This window comes from Hipposideros armiger, unplaced genomic scaffold, assembly GCF_001890085.2.
Source record: "Hipposideros armiger isolate ML-2016 unplaced genomic scaffold, ASM189008v1 scaffold_111, whole genome shotgun sequence".
Classification (NCBI taxonomy): Eukaryota; Metazoa; Chordata; class Mammalia; order Chiroptera; family Hipposideridae; genus Hipposideros; species Hipposideros armiger.
In genome coordinates, this window is record NW_017731461.1 from 3,096,640 (window position 1) to 3,116,867 (window position 20,228).

Consider the following 20,228-nt stretch of genomic DNA (forward strand, 5'->3'; position numbering starts at 1 on the left):
AAACCAAAGTGACAGCTGCTTCCTTGGCCTGAACCCGTGAACTCTTACCAGGACCTCCTCACATACAAGGTCAGACAATTAAGTTTGAGAACTTATCCTATAAAAAGTGCTACATACCTCATTGCTGAGTGTCACTATGGTCACCTTTGGAGTACTCCCCTGGGAAGCTATGCACCGACGCCAGTGCCTAGTCCGCCCTTCAAAGCAATTTTGGAACTCTTTCTGGAATGGCCATCAGAGCTGTTGTCATATTACCCCTTATGTCCTGAGCATCATCAAAATGTCTTCCTTTCAATATTTCCTTTATCTTTGGGTAAAGAAAGAAGTCAATGGGGGCCAGATGAGGTGATTAGGAAGGGTGTTTCAATACAGTTATTTGTTTACTGGCTAAAAACTCCTTCACAGACAGTGCTGTGTAAGTGGTGCATTATCGTCATGCAAGAGCCATGAATTGTTGGCAAAAATTTCAGGTTGTCTAACTTTTCACGCAGCCTTTTCAGCACTTCCAAATAGTAAACTTGGCTGTTTGTCCAGTTGGTACAAATTCATAATGAATAATCCCTCTGATAGCAAAAGAGGTTAGCAACATTGTTGCAACAAATTCGCAAATGTAATTGTCAGAACACCTATGACCTCTGCAACTTCTGCAGGGAGGCCAAGGTGCTGGTAGTCAACATGGTGGGAACCATACAAGCCTCCTATCCAGGAGCACAAGGAGGAGAATTGGCATGAAGTCTCTTCTCCAGCACGGGCCATGAGGAGGAAGGATGTTTAAGGATGAAACCCCCAAATGCGGGCTGCTCATGAAGAATGTTTCACACATAGAGCTCCTGCCAGAAAAGTCTGACCCTGAAAATTCAAGTCGATATGGTACTGGAGGGCTCATTTATTGAGCATCTATTGTTTGCATGCTCTTGACAACATGCTTTGGGGTGTGCTGCAGTGCCCATATTCTAGTAGGGCAGATGCCAAGGACACAACTAACTGTAATGCAGAGCAGACACAAAGTCAAGAGATGCCTCTCAAATGCCGTAAGCTTTCTAAGGGCAAGCAGGATGCTCAAAACCTGGCAATGTGTCCAGCCAAACCAACCTACAAATGCTAATAGCCTGCGGCTGCTTTTCCAGGAGTGTTGAGAGCAGACTTAATCAGTGGCAGGAGCCATTCATTATTCTCCTGGAATAGAAGAGGCTATGGACATAGACTGGCTACTTGTCCCCAAACAGGCAGCTGGGGCTGTCCCAAGTCTTGGAATGGAAAGGAAAGAAGATACTGATGCCCCCAATTACTCTGGGAAACAAGGTATAGGCTGGGCAGAAACAAAGTCAGACTTAAAGATCAGATAGGCCTGAGTCCAAACTTGGCTCTTCTACTTACTAAACTGTGTGATCTTGGGAAAGTTATTTAACCTCTCCGAGCCTTAGGTTGTCCATCTGTAATATGAGGATGACAACCCTTCCATCACAAGATTATTATAAAGATGAAATCAAGAGGTATGTGGAAAGTCTTTATACAAACGTGGGATAGAGTAAGAACTCAGCTGATGGTAGTTGGCATTATTATTTGTCCCTAGCTAAGATTTACTTGGGTGTTCATTTTGGGCCACTGATTGGTTTATTCAGTCTCCAGGTAGGACATTTAGCCCTAGAACTGTCCCAGAGCCTTTGGGAGATGACTTATTTCTGAGCTTGGGGCAATGGTGAAGATGTCCCGTGGTCCAATGATGTTACCAGTGCTTGATACAGTGTTGTCGTGAGGATTAAATGAGCTACCATATGTAAAGAGCATCTAGCAGCACCTGGCACAGAGTGAGTGTGCTATAGAAGTGAAAAACACAGACTCTAGGCAAACTCTGGGGTTTGAACCCCAGCATCATGAGTTCCTAGCACCCTGAGCAAGTTATATTTAAGCTCTCTGTGACTTGGTTTCCTCATCTGTGAACTGAGGATTGTAGTAATAGTGCTCATTTCATAGCGCCGTGGGGATTCAGTGAGATAATAGATACAGTGCACATAGAGAAGTCTCTGGCACTCAGTAAGGTCTATGTGAATGTTTGTTGTCATTATTGTGAAGTCCGGTCTGTGCTCTTATTGTTATTGTGGCAAGAGCCCTGGATTTGAATCCAGAAAACCCAGGTTTGAGTTCTGGCTCCAATAATAAACAGATACCTAACAGCAGACAAATGACCTAACCTCTCTGAATCTGAAAACCGGGACAATAATGCCTATCCCACTTACCATGATGGGTTAACGTGAGAATGAAAGCACTTTGTACACTGTAAAGAATGATAAAATTATAATAGACAAATGAAAAAATAAAGTCATAATACAGAGTGTTAAAGTATTTTTTAATTTGAGGAAAATATATATAGACATGCAGGCTTGTACAGAGATAGGAAATTTCTCAAAGGATAACTAGTGGGACCTAGGAGATCAGAGTGGGCTTGGGGACTTTTTACTTTAAACCCTTCTGTACTGTTGGAATAATTTTTTTTTAAAAAAAAACAAGCATGTTTTCCTCACATAACTTAAAGCCAAACAATATTTTTCTGAACATTATGGATTATTAGTAGATTGCCTAGAACTTCAGCCACTGTGGATTCCTGTCCTGGCTCTAAAGTAGAAATGGGTGGGTACCCAGCCACATCACTTGTGGCCTCAGTTTTTTCATCTATAAAATGGGGTGGTTATTCCCTTCTCACCTCCAAGCTTTACAAAATAAAAATAAAGAGAAACACGAAACCTCTGTTGAAACGAATTTATTGCCTCAAACCTAAATCCATGAGCTTCTTAGCCTGTCTCAGACACAGACATGGCTGCCACCCACAGCTGGAGAGAAAGGAAAAAAGTATTGCTTTTGCCCTCAGGGTCACAGTCAGTTTGACCTTGCATATAGTCTGAGTCAGCTTGGCCCCTCCTCTCCCATCCAGACTATCTGAAGAACCTACTCCATAAACGTAAACCCAGGAGTTCCAGGATCTGGAGCCAAGGGCTCTGAAAGGAAAAAGTCCCAGAAAATGGATTGCATCACTTCAATCTAAACAAGACATCTAAACAATCTAAACAAACCTAAACAAGACATCCATGTTGCTCCAAAGGGGAGGAGAGAGGAAGCCGAATTGGGAAAGTGACCTGAGCTCCCGAAACTCAGCCTGCCCCCCACCTTTGCCCCATTTCTTCCCTCTTCTCGCTCAGTGCCTCCTAGAAGCTGCCACCCTCTCAGCAGCCTCCCTTCTCCCTGTCCCTCTCTCCCTTCCCAGGGGCAGTGGCTGCTTGGTATTCACACCATGTCATCCTTGCCTGTCTCCATTTGGAAAAGTCTCTTTTTGACCTCTCTGCATCTCTCAGTTGCGTTTGTGGGAGGAGGGAGTGAAAGGGAAGGGGGAGAGAGATCGTCTCAGCATTTACCCAATTAGTGGTAATTAGAAGGCAAGGCCCGGGTGCTCTCCTCCCAGCTGCTCCGAAGGACAGAGCCGGCTGGAGAGTAGCTGCTAAGTGGGCGCTGGGCACACTCTGTCTGAGAGAGCTCGGACCAGCCAGCTCCCGCCCCTCAGATCCCCATTCCACTCTCCATACAGTGGACGTGCTCATCTTTCACCCCACAGCTGTTTCTCCCAGGGGTTCTTTCTTGGGTTTGCCCTTGATTCTCAGCCCCCAAAACTACATCCTTGTGGCTATGTCAACAAGGCCCCACTCTGGCACCTAAGCCCTGCTGTAGGCCTGGTCCCCATGGTAACCCGAGCCCCACCTCTTAGAGGTCATGCTGCCTTCTCAGGGCACCCACTGCTTTGGTTCCTAGTTACCCTTGAAGCACGATGATCTGGCACAGAGACCCTTCCAAGGCAGGGCAGCTGGCTCCTAACTCCATATTCTTTGGTTGGGTCACTTGAGTCAAGACAGCAGGTCTAGAACTACAGTAGAATGTCAAATCTGATGGCATCTCAAGAGGTCAGCACATCCCTTCTCAGCAGCTGATCTCAGTAGGTGGAGTGGAATTGAGAAGCCATTTTTATTAGGAGCATGGTCTGCCCTGACCCTGACATTAGGTGCCAGCTGTTTGGTACTGTCCATCTTGTCAAGGCTTATTAATGATCCTGATTAACCTCAATGGAGATCCATTATCTCTATGCCAGGGAATATGCTATTAATCCCCATCTGTGCCGGATTACTTACAGTTAGTGGTTGGTACTTTTCCATGGTCTCACAACACAGCTTAATCAGATGGTGAGTGGGTTTAATTAGCCGAAGTATAGGTTTTACTTTTCTATGCCTATAACTACTTAATCTAATGGAAGCCCATTATCTGTGGCTTTTCCCCCCATGCATAATTGTTGTTGTTTTTAATTGATGGTGCATCAGGATTTGCAGCTACAATATGGCAGCTGGAACACAAAGTCGCCTTCCCCCGGAATGAAGGTTGAGAAAATGAGTTGTCAGTGAGGCATCAGATTTCTTGCTTTCAGAGAGATATGAGTTCCTATGTGAAAGCTGCTGGCTCCTGCCAACAGAAAGGAAACGTGGTTCTCAGCTGGGTGACCCCTGGGTTTCACTGCTGCAAAATGCCCTTCAGGAGCCCTGGGGCTGGATCCAAATCAGGAACCGCTGGGAAAGGCAGCTATTTGTCAATCCAACCAGATCATAAGCAACCTCAGGGCAGGGACCAGGTCTTGCTCTGCTTCACCCATTTCACAGGCCCTGGGATAGGTTCATGCACCCCGTGTGCTCTCCATATACATGTAGTGACTTGAATGCAGAGCTGAGATGGTGCAGGATACCTGGACTCTTGCAGAGCAAGTCATTTGTCTTGAACGTGAAGATGAAGACGAAGCTCTCCCTGCTAAAAGAGGGATCTACTTTTAAATCTGACCAGGGCATTCAGCCAATCTTCAGAAGATCCTAGCTTTTTCCATTCAGAAATGAGACCCCAATCTTTAATGGGATGGGTTGCCGAATTCCAGTGACGATTTGGGACAGCGTAAGATCTCTAAGAAAAAAAAAAGTTTCCCATTTACCCAGATTGCAGGAGGGAAAAACAAAAAGGCAGAATGATATCTGGTCAAATCCATTTTCTAATAATTCTAGAGGACTTTGGCTTCCTAGAGATAAGCTGTCTCAAGGGGTTCATAGGAGAGCCAGGCAGCCAGTTAGCGAAGTTCCCAGATGACTCAGAGTGGAAGGATTCCAGGGTCTTTGGTCAGTTTTTGGAGAACCTTGGACTAAGCAGGACAAGGAGCCCTATTCACCTCCAGAGAAGCTGAGATAGACACAGGACAGAGAGGGAATATGTCTTGCCTACTCTTACAAGCCCACCTCCCTCTACCTCTTGCCTCCAACTCTCTCCAAATCCCTTAGCTCCAGTCAGAGGAAATCTGCATAGCTGGGTTCAAAGACTTATTTCTCCTCCTGCTTGTCTCTTCTTGTTAAATAATGTGACACAAAAAGGAGGCCATGGGAAGCAAAGGTTCTGGGGCTTTCTGGTTGAACTGTCTTTCCAGGAGAGTCTGAGTTACTGGGGCAGGAGGCATGGACTTTCTCTCCCAGCCCATGTCCATGGTGGGCTATTGTTGGAGGCATTGGGTTTATTCCTTCCTTCCCGTTTTGCAAAATATTTGTACAGAAACTTCTGTCCCTGACCTACAGTCAGCAGCAGACAGGAGCCACGGATTCCTCTTGCAACGTTTTACAGGGTGACGGATCAGATAATGTACACTTAGCGAGTGCACAAATAATGTGAATCAGGGTTGGCATAGTGCAGTGAGGTGTAAAAAAAGCAATTTGAATTGTTCTAGGGAAACGCCAGAGCTGCTCTGACATGCTTGCTTGCCAGAACGCTGCCCTGTGCCCCTCCAGAGGACTGAGCTCCAGGCTCTGGCCAGAATGGCAACAAGGCTGCCCAGCACCACTGGCCTGAAGGAAAGTTCCCCCAGAGATGGGAGACGCTCTGTATCCACACAGAGAAGGAGAGGGAATCAGTGATGGTGTAAAACAGAGCTCCAATTTGGACCGGAAGGGATGGTCTGACCAGCTGATCTGTTGAGAAGGAGGAAAATAGAATAAGAAAAACTAAACTCTGTATCCGTGAGCATGGCCATACATAGGCAGGCAGGTTGTCGCTGTACATGTATCTACTTGGGTAGATCTATCCTTAGTCTCCTTGGACTGCCAGAAGTCATCTAGTCCGTCCCCCTGCATCCAGACAGAACTGTGCCTCCTCTCCCACACAACAAATGGATTTCGAATTTGTTTCAAAGGCTCTCCAAGGGAAGATTTCACATCCTCTCTTAGTCACCTGTTCTAGTGTCTCACAACGCCCACCCTCTGGAAGTTCTTCAGCCTAAATCGAATCCTTCAGGCAGCCTTCAGTTTACACATCTTCACGAGGGTCTGGCCATGCTTGATAAGTTGATGGCATGTGAGCTTGTTTGTGCCTATTGCCATAGAGCCATGTCCTCACTCTCCTGGCGAAAAGTGGGTACACAAGCAGGTAGCCAGCTCACCCCTCAGCCCTGCCCTCTTTCCCACCTGTCCTTTCCAACCCTGTCCTTCCCAGCCCTGTCCTTTCCAACCCCGGCTGCCCTGAGCCTGCTTTATCAGGCTCCTATCGACTCTGCAAAGCCAGGCTACCTGATGACACTCTGCAAGTTGACAGCTGATCCTCTTCCCATGCCATCCCTGTCAGCCTCTGCCCTCAGAGCCCCTTCTCCTACAAAACTGCTTCCAGGAGGCTTCCTGTGACACCTACTGGGCAGCCTTACCTTGCAAAGCCACAGTGTCTGCAGTCCTCTCCCAGCCCTAACTATCCTCTCCCAGCTCTCACAAGAACCAAGGCTGTGCATACATACAGAAGATGGTCAATAAAATGGTTCGGATTTATTTTCCAATAACAAGCAGATATTGCCAACCTCCTAGATTAAGTCCCTTAGTCAAGCCAAGCCCCAAGCCTGAAACTCTGCTTCTGGGTGTTTTGTGAGACCTGGTCCTAGGGGAAAGTGGTAGGAAATCTCTTGATTGTTTCAAATGAAAGCCGATTACAGGGAGTTAGTTTTCTGGTGGCTCAGGAAGCTGAGAGGTCTTAGGATAATAGATAGCCAGGCTGCTGACTGCCCACCTGCATTACTGACCTCAGAGTGGTCACGCGGGGAACCCAGCACAGATTAAGAACCCAAACAAAAGGGAAGATAGGACAGTCCTGGGGACAGGCAGCCTGCTGAGAGACCGGCTGAGACCTCCAGATTTTTTCCCCAGGAAATCTGGGGACACATTTCTATGTTGTCTTTGCATAAATGTGTGTGATGATTTGCATATATTTGCATTTTTGCCTTCAAAACACCCAAACTCCCAGAATATAAAATAAAATGCAATTAATTAATTAATTGGTATGATGGATGGCAAATGCAGCCATACTAAAAGTACAGGCTCTATGAGGGACCCTGATCAAGGGACAGATTTTCTAGCTTGTCCCCCCAAGCCAGAATGGATCTGGGGATATGCGCAACCTGCTCTGGATTTGTCTGTCTCCCCCACTAACAGTAGGTCCTTGGGAACAGGCGCGTACAAAACGCTTTGGTCCCTATATCCCTGGGCTCCAGCACAGGGTTTGTCATATGTGAGACTATTAATAAGTGTTTGTAGAATACGTGAACAAATGGCTAAATGAATGAATGACTTCCTTGTAAACTTATGACCAGATGACAGGGTCAGGAAGAATTGACACTCTGCTCTCCTAGGAACAAACTAGACAAGGTTCAAAGGACCCCTTGGAGGGAACTTGTAGGAAGAATTCTTCACAGACTTGCTGATCAGGGACATGGTTCCAGGCAAACCCTTTGGGAAGGACTTCTGGGAGTAAGTGTGGAGTGAGTCCAGACCTGTGGCAGGAGCTGTTGAACCTGAGCAAGCATGGGCAGAGATCTGGACCATATGATGGCAAAAACAAGAGGACAAAAGCAAAGGCTGTGGAGTCTTCCCACTTTCTACCCAAACAATGAGGCTGTATAATATTCTGAACCTGGAAAGAACCAAAGGCGGTTACCCAGCCCAGCCTCACTCTGCCTAACACAGAAGAGTCTTGTTACATAAGAGTCTTAGCAAATCCTTATTAAAATACCTTCTATAGAATACTCAACATATATTCATCAACCCATTGATTGACTAGTTGATTCTCTGGTCATCTTTCAGAAGTCCTTAAGCCTACTCCCAGCCCTAACTTCTCTCTCAACAGATACCACCACTCCTCCATTCTTAGAGACACATGGTTTTTGCAGACTCGAAGAGAACCACCATTTTATACCAGTATATCCTATACATACAATAATGATGGCTCTGCTGTTAATTCTTTGAAACAGGTAGTTCTATCTGATGTCTAACCTAATTCCACTCACTATAAAAAAAGTCTGCTCTTTTTTATCCCAAATTTGGAAAGCATCAAGAATAATGGCTTTCCATCCTACTCACATCTCCCATATGTTGATCCACTATGACCAATCGTCAAGAAAATGGCTGCACAGATTAGGATCCCGGCTCCACCCTCCCTAGCTGGACAAGTTAATTTTCCATCTCATCTGTAAAATGGGGATAATAATGATAGCTACTCCACAGGATTGTCATGAGGATTAGATGAGATGATATATATAAAGTGTTTAGAACAGTTCTTGGCACACAGCAAATGCTTCTCGAGGGTTAGCAATGCTTATTATTTTATAATGTGATCCCTTGCCCTTGCTTCAGAGAAAAAGAGAAAACAAAAATGCCTGACCAAAAGTGATGAGGAGTGACTCTCAGGATGCAGAGTGGAGATTTACTAGTTTTTATTTTTTTCTCACTATGCATCTCTCAAAATATACGACTAAACTCTGAATCTAATGCCTGGAGAGAAGCCAGGATGCTGTTTGGAGAAAAAGGGGAGGGGTTCTCAGAAGCTGACCCAAGCATCTTTGGCAGTCCGGGACAGGTGGGCTATTAGGGACACAAATCAAGACAGGGATTTGGAGATCAGGCTGATTGAAAGCCTGGGAAAGGGGCTGCAGAGGAAGCCAGCCCACCTGGAGATTAGCAAGCCAGGCATCCTCAGGCTTTGGGAGCTGGGGAAGATGAATGAGAGAAGCTTTCAGTTAGAGGATGCTGGAAAATACCAGAGGAACACCGGTGCTGACAGTTTCTTCTCCCTTTGTCCTGGGAGGAGAATGCAGTTTGGACACATGACCAAGAAAGAGGAGAATTTGAAGAAGCAACTGGCTTATTCATGAATTCCAAGGAAAGTACCAAGTAGGGACTCCAGAGCCTTAAAGTTTTCCTGAATTGATGTGGAAGGCATCAAGAGAGAATTGAGACCAGGGTGGTTTACCTCATTGTGTTCCTACTGTAGAGCCAGGTGCTTTTTTTGCTGACTAATTTATTCTTTGCAATGACTCTGAGACATAGGTACTACTACTCCCATTTTATAGACAAGAGTAAGAGAGATTTCAGATTTGCTGAAGCTCCAAAGATAGACAATTAGAGGACGTTAGGTTACAGTGCAACTCTACCCAGGTACAAAACCTGTGTGCTCTTTTTACTGCTTTGGAGGAAGAAGAACAGAAACTGGGGAGAAAAAAATATGGGGGCAGAGGTGTTGAGAAAGGAAGAAGATGAAGGAGTTTGGTGGAGCTGGGGAGGAGAATAAGCAGGAGCAGGGAAGTAGTATGCATATGACATTAAGTAAATAGCATGCAAATGAGATGCAAACCCACATGCAAATGAGTAAGTGGAGGGGTTTTTTTTTAGCCAACCACTCGACTCCATTTGGCACAATTGCAGCACAAGGCATACCTGCCCAAAGCTAGCAGCATCCATGCTTCAAACAGAAATAGTGCCTGGGCTAGAGATGCCCCTTTATCACTCTTGTTGGGGACTCCTCCTCCATCCTGCTGCTCTTGTCCTTTGCCCCTCACCCCACTTCCTCATCCTGAGACTGAGGCCAATCACACATGCATCCCTCTCTCCAGACACTCCAGAACTCAGCTGGCCTTGACAGCCTTCTAATGGAGTGAACCCTCACCTCTCCATCTACCTCCACTTATGTTTACCTTCACCGGGAGTCTTTCTGGCCACCTGGGATCAACAACTGCCATTTTCCTGACCCCACTTGTCAAATGAATCTCCCAGCCCACTGCCTTCCTTTACCAAATGGCAGCAGAAATAAAGCGTACCCTTTTAAGGGACTGCCTCTGACCCCAGCCCCACTCAGCAGCTTCGTAAGGTAACCATGACAGCTGCTTCCCAGCCTCGTCTCTGGAGAACCTGGAAGAAACCTTACAAGGTGATATTATGATGTTCCTGAATTAGATAGTACAGCAGGTCCGCGAATAACATCATTTCATTCAAATTCATTGTAAAGTTGATGAGATGCCATAGGAACTTAACTCTTATTTATATCAATTAGCCTATGGTAAAATGGGTTTCATTATATATCATTTCCCTTAAGTCGCAGAACCTATGGACAACATTCAGTGAGGACTTACTATAGTTGGTGGCCTCTCCCATTCTTGGGGGTGCCTGAAAAAGAATCTAGGACTGCCTCTGGCTATTCATTCCAATTTTAATCACTTCTTTTCTACTTGGAAGTTCTTTCCAATGTCTATCTTATAGCCTCATTCTTGTAGTATCAGCCTATTCTCTACTATTTTGTCCTTAGTGAGACTCTCACCTTTTGATGTAAGAAAGGAATGGGAAATTAGAAAGAATAAGCTTAGCAATACAGAGTTGAGACACTTATTGACAAAATGCTGGGCTTTTATTTTCTCCCGCTGGCTCTGGAACCATAGCTCATGTCCAAGGCTCGGTGCCAGTGGCCCATGAGACCCCCTGGCTCTTGGAATGAGCAAATCATGTAATCTGAGGAAGGCAGTGATCTCTTTGCACTATATTTTTTATGTTTCCAAAAGGGGCTCAGGATAATCATTTCATTTTTAAAGTCAATATCAGAAGAGCCATTTGCAGGATGGGCTGTCCATGAGGGATATGATTGAAAGGCAGCACTCTATTGGCCAAAATATCCTTAGGAGTTTACATAGCCCGGCTTAGAGGCCACCTTCTCTGTGAAGCCTTTTCCCCTCTCTAGGATTCAGGTTCAGATTCCAGCAACAAATATTAAGTGATTATTATGTACCAATCAGTGTGCTAGGTGCCTTTATATACATTATCTCTTTAAATCTCATCATCATAAATGCCTTCAAGATAGGTATTCTTATCCCAATTTAATAGATAAAGAAACCAAAGGCCATGGTTAATTTAATAACTCCTCAGTCTCCTTTGGGACCTTAATAATCAGGAAGTCCTACCAGATATCTACCTAAATGCTTGTTAACTTTCCTCTCATCATCTTCTGTTCCAGTTACGGAAGCCTAATGATTGGTAATCTTGAACTATTTTCTGTGGCCCAAGGTTGGAGACAGCTGCCAACCCCATTCTTCACCACCGCTTCACCCCACCTCAGCACCCCCTGCCCCCTTCCTATCAACCACCACCACCATTCAGTCCATGCCTTCATCCCAGTGGGAAAAAGGCAGCTCTCCAGAAAAGGTGAGCAGTGGTGGAAAGACCCTCCAGCAGGTTCACAGGCCAAGTGGTAATCCCTTTCAACTCTCTCACTTCACTGCAGAATGATTCACAATTCCAACTTCAGGCATTCTCTCTTTCTTTTGATGTTGCCATTCCTGGCATCTCAGCAAGGTGGCTGGGGAAGCAGGCTAGAATATTAAGGGGACAAAGGTGGGCTGGTAACTGCGTTAAATGCTGTAACTCTGGCATCTAAGTGAGCTGCTGTTTTGATAAATAGCGTTTTCATCATCGAGTCATTCAGTCATTGGGCTTCTGCTAGTCTAGTGCTGGGCTGAACTGTGTATGAAGTGAGTGATATAGACGTAGTTCTGCTCTCTGGGAGATGAGACTGACCCCTCCTTGAGGTGGATAACCTTCATCAAATGAGCCAACGTCTCCCCCCTTCCCCCCACCAAATGCCATGCAACTAGAAAAAAAAATCAAAGATATTAAATTTGGGCAAGGCAGAAATTGATTGCAAGGTCTCTACTAGGCTGCAAGAGAAATTCCTATTTTCCCCTGAACAGAGTCCTACACTGATTCTTCTCTATTCACAGGGATCTCAGGAGCTAGAACAGTGTAGGGAACAGACTAGGCAATGAATTTATGTTAGATGGATGATGAAATGAATAGATATTAGGTGACCAGGTAAATAAAATTGGATCAAGAGGCAGTGTGGAAAAAGACTTCTCTAATGCCCTGAAACTCACCATCTACACTTAGGCCAAATGACTTTGTCTTATTGTTTCACTCCCATCCACACTCTGCCTGCACCAGTCCCTAGGGACCCTGGATGTGCCTTTCTCATTTCTCTGTGGAAATACACTTTAGACACCTCATTTTGCCTGGGGAAACTTCTCTCTAAGCCCAGGGACAGCTGGGATTATGCCTGGCCCTGAGTTCTTCATAAGGAAGCTTTAGACTATGGAGGCCAGGCTGCTAGGAAGCCAAGAAGCTTTGTTTAAAAGACAGCTAGTTAGAGAGCGGACAGTATTTTTAAATGCATGTGTGTGCTGAATGATTAAGCTAAAACTTTTGTTTTCATGGAAAAATTTCCTCCAAATGCTGCATCAAGCAGGGTACTGAATTTGCCACAGGCGGTTGTTGGCAAGATCATGAGGCTGTGTTTCTTCTAGTCCAGGGACAGCGAATTCTGATCAGACCTCTAGGCTATGGCCCTCAGTTCAAACAGAGCCCGTTCTCTCTACTGCAGAGCAGTCAGTCTGCAAATCAAGCAAGGTCTTTCAAAGGTCATTCAGCCATTCCCCTGCCTCCAGACTGAGATCACTCATGATCTTCCCCTCCGTCTAGATTTTCACTGGATCGTAAAATTTTAGAGCAACCAGTCCAATTCCCCATTTTACAGAGGAAAACACTGAGGACCAGAGAGGTTAAGAGATTTGCCAAAAGTCCCACAGCAAGTAGATGGCAGAGCTAATTATCTATAATGCTCGATTCTTACCCTTTACTATCTTCTCTGCCAACCCGAATGCAATTCATGCTTTAATACTCTTCTCAAGTCTCCCCTCCTCCTCAAATACTTTTTTGAATCTACCACCCTACAAATATCTCTCTCTCTCTTTCTCTGAATTCTTAAAATATTTACTTCTTAGAATGCTTACCCTCTGTATCATTCATGATATCATTGGCTCCTGCTAGGTGGTTTTGTTATCATTTGTCAATATCTTTTTTAATAAACAGATTCCTAGGTTTTGGAAGGTGGGAATGCTCTCTTATACTGGTTTTGTATCTCCCTCAGGATACAACACACAGTGATACTGAATAAATACTTGTTGAAAGTGTACATCAACGGAAAGATGGATAGAATGAGTGATGAATGAGTGTTTAATAGGTACTTAATGAATGAGAATAAATACAATGATGTATTAATAAAATTATTCCAAGCAATTTAGTGTCAGTATTTGTTTAAACATGCAACAGCAGCTTACAGCACACGGGCATGTGCGCGCGCGCGTGCGTACACACACACACACACACACACACACACACACACACACACACACACAGTGCTTAAGCATAACACTTCTCAGGCCATTTCACTTTGTATTAATTTAACAGATGATGAAACTGAGGCACAGTAAAAGGAAAATAAATCAATCACTCTCTCATGGTCAGGAAAAGACACAGAAGGAATTAGAGGCCTAGCTAGAAATGCACAGTGCAGTCAACCTTGATGAACTTTTGTTCCTTTAGATAAGGGATGGCTTGGAATAACCTAGGACACCTTCCAGTGGGTGCTCTCGGGCCGCAGGGGGCTGAGAGAAAATAATTCTGCCCTTCAGAAAAACAAAATAACACATAGTTAACGTTTCTTCTTCTTCACACCCAAAATTACAGGTGTGACTGGTGGGTTATTAATTACAAAACTGCCTTATTAAGCTCTAATGGAGGCATTGGTCTATTTTTTTTATTTAAGTGCTTGTAGCAAATTTTAGCATTAAAAATTATTCAAGTCAAAATTATTTACCAGTATGGTAATTCTTTCCCAGACATCACTAGACTTGAAGTAGTTGTCCTTACCAGTCCCAACTGATAGAGTAATTGGCTGCAATTAGCAATGACTTTGTCATTGTGCTCAAAAATCTGTCTTCAGCATCCGTGAGACATGCTCTTTCCCAGTAGGGACTCGGAGCTTCTGCAAATCTTTGCTTCCACTTAGAAAGGGACGAGGAAGGTATTTCCCCACATCATGGTACCACGTGACAAAGGAGCCTGCCACCACTTAGCCCAGAGCTCCTCCGAGGGGAGTACAAAAGGCAATTTTAGGTGATACACTGATGAGCCTTAAAGAAAATTAATAGTTCTGTTTATTTTCATGTACATAGAAAAATATGGCATGCACAACAAACCCATGTATTATGGATGGTATGTTTAGCGTGAGAACACATTTTAAAAGTAAGCCAACTGAAAGAAAACTATTTGAAGATCTGACAAGACTTATGAAAATTGTACTTGAATAAACTGAAGTTGGGAAAATGCGGATAGCCACATACCCTCATTTTATGGGACCTGAAACTAAAGTGCAGACAGGCAGCTCAGGGACCAGAACGCAGACCATGTTTCCTTTCCTGTAGGCTGGGCAGCACCTTCCTTCACCCCAGAGCAGCTGTCAGGAGCAACGTGAGACTGGCAAAGTTTCTTTTGCATTTAGGAGGCCACATTTCAGGATTGACCACCTGTTCCCTGAGCCTTCTTCCATTCTTCCTCTTCTCCGAGGTCCGGATCCCCCAGCGAGGCAACATATGCTCAGATCATTTCAAAACCTACCGTCTTCCGCATCGCTAGCAACTCACACAGCCCCTAAACCACACTTGTCCCGGAGCCCCATTCCTTCACGGCCCCCTTTCAAACCAGTTATACTGGTGGTTTCATATGCTTCTCTGCTACTTATACGTGTCTATTTTTAGAAGTACTTCCTAGGAGCAAGAAAATTGTTCCAGTGGTAACATCATGAGACAAGGAGACAGGAAGGCCTGTTATCATCTTTCAAACATCAACTGGAAGATGTTATCGCAACTGGCTAGGGTTCGAGTTCAGGTGACCCATTCTGTGAAACAGTTGTTCGATTGACACTGCTTTGTAAATAGTCTTCAGCTATGGTATCGTCCTTGATGACAGTATCCTTCCTGCCCTCTGACCTGAACTGCCACTGAGTCCAGTAACATGGGCAACCAGATCGCTGGTCCCTAGGACCTTCCAGGGAGTCAGAAAAGAGACAGCATCACTTGGTCTGCCCTAGCCACTGACCAAAAGTGGACACTGCTCTTAGGATTTGGGGCCTCAGGGTCACTTGCCCCTTTCAGAGTTTTGTTGTACAGGAGTGTTGACCTCATGACTACTCCTTCTTTATCCGAAGGCTTCTGACCACTGCTAGCCTCCCTGAGCCCCAAGTCTGGGTCTTACAGAGGGAGGTACCCAATTCCCTGCCTCCCTCGGCAGATCCCCACATGGCTTCCACGTGTCCTTCCAGGAGACGAAGTGGAGCTCTCTGGGGCTGTGACTAGATCAGTGTGTTTCAGCTGCTGAGCCAAGTGTAGGCAAGGTGTAGACCCATGTCTTCCCAGACATCAGTTTCCTTGACTATAATATGAAGGGATTTGATTTAGATTAAGTCCAAGGGGCCCATCCAATGAGGCCTTGACCTCTCCCTAGAACCACACTTTCAGACATTTTTCTCTTGCGGTTTCCTCTCTGTGTCTCGTAACCCTTATTCCCTATGAATGATAAAATAGATCAGGGTTCACCCGTTAGATACCTTCACAAAAGAGCTCTTCAGAGTTTCTTCTTGGCCTTGAAGAGTAGCAGAAATGTTTTTCTCTTGAAGGCCTAGGCGAGGAGAGAATATACACGAGTTGGGAGGACAGGCTGTGGAGTTCGGCAGACGTGGGTTCTAGCCTGGCTATAACGTTGCTGGCTGAGCGCCATGACCAAGTTACTTAGTCTCTCCAAGCCTTGGTTTCCCCATGGGTAAAACAGGGAAGCAATAGCACCTAGTTTACGGGGGTGGTCGTGAGCAGTAAATGCCATTACTGATGTGGCTGGCATGTAGAAGCACCTGGGAAGTGCCAAGGTTGGGTTTGAACAACTTGGCTGAGAACTGAACGGATCCCCTTAAAATCAGCCTGCTTTCATTAATGACTTTCTTCCAAACCCTGGATTTAAATTGTGTGTTGAGTTTTATTTCAAAATGAAAGAGAGGGTAAAAACTGGATTGGGTACAGAACAGCCAAAAATAACAGTCAATGTTGCTCTGACCCAAGGAACAGAGAAGGTCTCCAGAAGTCTGGGTCTCTGCTTTCAGAGGTGCTACTTAGACCTGGAATCCTTATGCCCACCACTACCCACCCCCCATCCCTTTTCATCCCTTCCCTTTTCAATCAAACACTTCAAAGAGATGCCTGGAGAAGAGAACTGTGAATTCTCTGCTCACTAGTTTTCATGAGAGGAAACCAAAGAATGTTTCTTTTTGAGACTGTGTCTGCTCATCCAAACCAATTTTACTAGCTGGGGGGACTTGAGCTCAAAGGAGGCTCAGGGGCTGATGAAATTCAGATGTGAGGCTGCAGAAAGACTGCTGCACCAGCCGAAAAATGAGAGGGGCCCGGCCTGGCTGGCAAGGGCCAGGAGAGGGAGAGAGACACCCAGGCAGGGAGGCAGATAGGAAGAGAGGAAGGGGGCCGAGCAAGGCTGAAAGAGAAAAGACAGATGAGACAAAGCCCAAGAAAGCATTTTATTTTTCTTCTTTAAAGAACAAAAAACAAACACTCTGTTTCAACTGATGGGAAATGTTCATCTGCCAAAGGCATTATTAGGACGAGAGATAAGAAAGCCACGGAGATAGGAAATAATTATTTTGTATCTGTCTTTATAAATGAAAATGAAGGGCATTAACTTAAATAGGATTTAGATTTTTCAGGGACAGAAGGGAATGACTTAGGAAATATTCTGATAGCATAAGAAATGTTTATTAAAAGGTCAGGGGGTTCTTGAAACTGACGAAGCCCTGTGGGCCAGATAAAAACCCACTGAGCTGCAAAGGAGACTGGGAGGTCCAGCACTGCGGGGTCCAAGGGCACCACTTGTGTGAGATAACTCAGATCAGGACAGAAGATGGATGGAAAAGGTGACTGACTCCTTGGTCCCACTTGGCAGTTGGTGACCTAACTCAACAGGTACAAGTCAGGCAACTGTGCTGAGAGCAAAGCAGATGAGGGCAGAAGCACCCTGGGCAAGACTTAGCCCCCACAAAGATCCCTCAGTCTCACTCCCACCCTCCCCCCAGATCCTGGAAGGAGTAGAGCACAGAGAAACAGTCTCTGAGAATCCTTACTCTTCTGAAATTCACAAACCCACAAAATCCTCTCACTTATTTACCTCTTGGTCTCCCGGGTGTGTGCCCAGCCCAGCCAGATAGAGCTATCTCCAGCATTTCTTACCTCTTTCCAGAGAGGCAGCTGGAAAGTGGCCATTAGGAGCCCAGGCTGTGGCCTCAGATTGCCTGGGTCTAACTTCTGGCTCCATCCCTTTCTAGCTGCTGACCTTGGGTAAGTTATTTAACTTATCTGAACCTCAGCTTTCACAGCTATAAAATGGAAACCTAATGATCACACCTCTCTCATAGGGTAGTTGGAGGGATTAAATGAGATAATACAAGAATGTTCTTAAAACAATAAATGTAGTAAATAATAAAATGTAGTTATTGTAACACAATTATTAGAAGCATCCTGGCTTACCTTCAAAACCAAGTGAGTTCTCCTTTACAGCTAAGTGTAGTCCCTCCTGCTGCCATTTGAGCCTCTCCTGATTGGAAAAAAAATAGCCACTCATGCCCACCTACACGTCGTTCTGCCTTGGACCTTGAGCGCTGTCACAGAAATGGCTCTTCCGCACTTCCTCCTATCCAACTATTCACCATCCCCTTCAAAGGCCCCCAGCAAGGCTGCAGGTAAAAAACTTGCAACAGCTGAAACCAGTATCTGAGTGTACGTGAAAGGTTCTTACTTACAGGAGAGAGAATCTGTGGCTCCAGTTCCGGAGAGAGGGAAGCCAGCATCAGTCACCTAAACTCCCGGAACCCTGTGGCACCGTGAGGCCTGGAAGACGGTTTCGCGCTTCCGCCCCCACCTGTGAATACATACTGGCAGTATCAGTACGCAGGATCCTTTCCAGGGGCAGAGCTCCACACAAGGACCCCACTGTAGGTGTCTAAGCTGAGTCTTTCCCTGAGGAAATCTAGGGGCAGGCTCTTTGGACTTGCTGAAAGCTCTCTGCTGACAGAATCAGATAATCAGCTAATACCCGACCCTGCCATGTCCTGAGCCTTGGGATGGATATATAACAATGTCATCAGGACTGCCTTCTAAGAGCCTTAGCCAGCTTACTGCCTCTTTGAGTGAGTCTGCCCTAGGTAATTATTCCAAACTCATGCCTGTGAGGAGAGGAAGGCTAAGTGTCATGTCACTGTAATCCTCTGGAAAGATCTCTCATTGGCTCTATCAAAGGGGTTTGCACGTATAGCGGCCTCTTTTCTCCTCTACCTGGAGCTCTCCCCAGTCCTGCGCTGGCTCTTGGAGACAGTAACTTATTCCTCCCAGTGAGGTTGTTCCCACAGATGTGTTCCAAAGGAAACGGGTGAAAGATTGGGGTCCACAGAGGCTGGGGGAATAAGATACGTCCAAGCGCCTCTGCCGTCAAACCTTTACAGCCAGCCTTGCAAATAGATACTGGCCTACTCACTCAGCTCAATGGAAAACTGGTACAAATGGAATAGCAAAGAGGCCCAGGTATATCTAACTGCCTAGGGGGATTCTTGGGAGGGGAAACTATTTGATATGGTAATAAATCAATAGTTGTGTTTGTGTGCAAAGCTAGGAGAGTAGACTGCTTCTCCATCTGCAATGGGTACTGCAGAATGGTAGGAAGTGTGATATATATGATAACAATAAAAATACTAGCAATAATAATAATCCATTACTACAGTAATGTGGATTACTACAGTAGTAATATGGATTACTACAGCAGTAGTGGTAATCCACTATTACTAGTGGTTGGAATCCCACCTGTGTCCTGGTTGGAATCCCAGCTGTGTCACTCAGGAGCTGTGGGCTTCCCTTAATCCCTCTGAGCTCCTCAATGTCCTCATCTGTAAGCAAGGGGAAAATAATGGTGTCAACCTCACATGGATTATTGTGAGGATTAAATGAGTAAGTGCACATGACATAATGGTCAGCACATCATGACTGCTCAATCCAGTCCAGCCTTTCTTAACTGTTTTTATATTAATTCAGCATTTTACAATTTACATAGCACTTTTACATATATAAAGTAATGCGATTCTCATAGATAGGAAGCCATTATGAGCTCCAAGTTTTAGGTATGGAATATTGAAGCTCAGAGAAACCTAATGACTTGCCCAAGGTCAATAACTCGCATTTTAAAACAATCAAATAGAGGCCAGCAGCCTGTGTAGGATTTTAAACATTTGATGCAGGTATCGAGCACTTGACACGAAATGAGGATCATTACCCACTGCCTGGAGTGTCTTGCCAAAGGCGTGTGACTGAAGGTTGATGCTCCCCTGGCCTTCAGTTGTACCTGAGCCAGACCAGACCAGGGCTCTGTCTGGGCCATTTGCAGGCTGGGGAATAGGTCAGTGTCATAGTGCATAGTATGTCAAAGCCAGGAGGATTCAGGGCTGGGTTCTAGCTCAGTGGAGAATGTAGAGCAGGGTGACAATGTGGCACATGGTTAATGCAGCGAGGGCACTCAGCTTCAGTTTCAGCATGATCCAAATGCTCATTTCGTCTTTGATTTTCCCTTGGGGCTGTGCCATTCCCTTTAGCCACTGATCCCAGGGCCTTCGCTGGAGATGTATGGCTACTCACTAAATTGGCTGTTCTTGATGGTGACTAGAAAGAGGAGGGGGGGCTGGGGGCAGAGGGAAAAGAAAGATAAGTCAAGGGGAGGGGATTTGGAAAGATGAAAGCGGGAGATGAGAGAAGGAAGATCTTTAGCTGGACTACTCTTACACAGACCGCCACGGACCCTGAGAACTTGGTGAGGTTTTGTTCCAGGAGAACTTTCCTGGTCTTCTCACTGTGTGGCTGTCACAGACTGAACTCTCTTCTCCCC

General features: G+C 45.4%; 1 long non-coding RNA gene across 3 annotated transcripts; it reads right to left on the reverse strand.

Annotated features, from left to right (window-relative positions):
* Positions 1-2,742: 2,742 nt before the first annotated feature.
* On the reverse strand, positions 2,743-18,457 carry LOC109385320 (uncharacterized). 3 transcript variants are annotated; one of them, XR_002124593.1, is made up of 3 exons: positions 18,103-18,457; positions 15,853-15,923; positions 2,743-6,029 (listed from the first exon to the last, which is right to left on the reverse strand). It is a non-coding gene; the product is annotated as an uncharacterized LOC109385320 (long non-coding RNA). The 3 variants fall into 3 exon arrangements; XR_002124592.1 differs by lacking the exon at positions 15,853-15,923 and adding an exon at positions 17,831-17,897; XR_002124591.1 differs by lacking the exon at positions 15,853-15,923.
* Between the last annotated feature and the right edge of the window lie 1,771 nt (positions 18,458-20,228).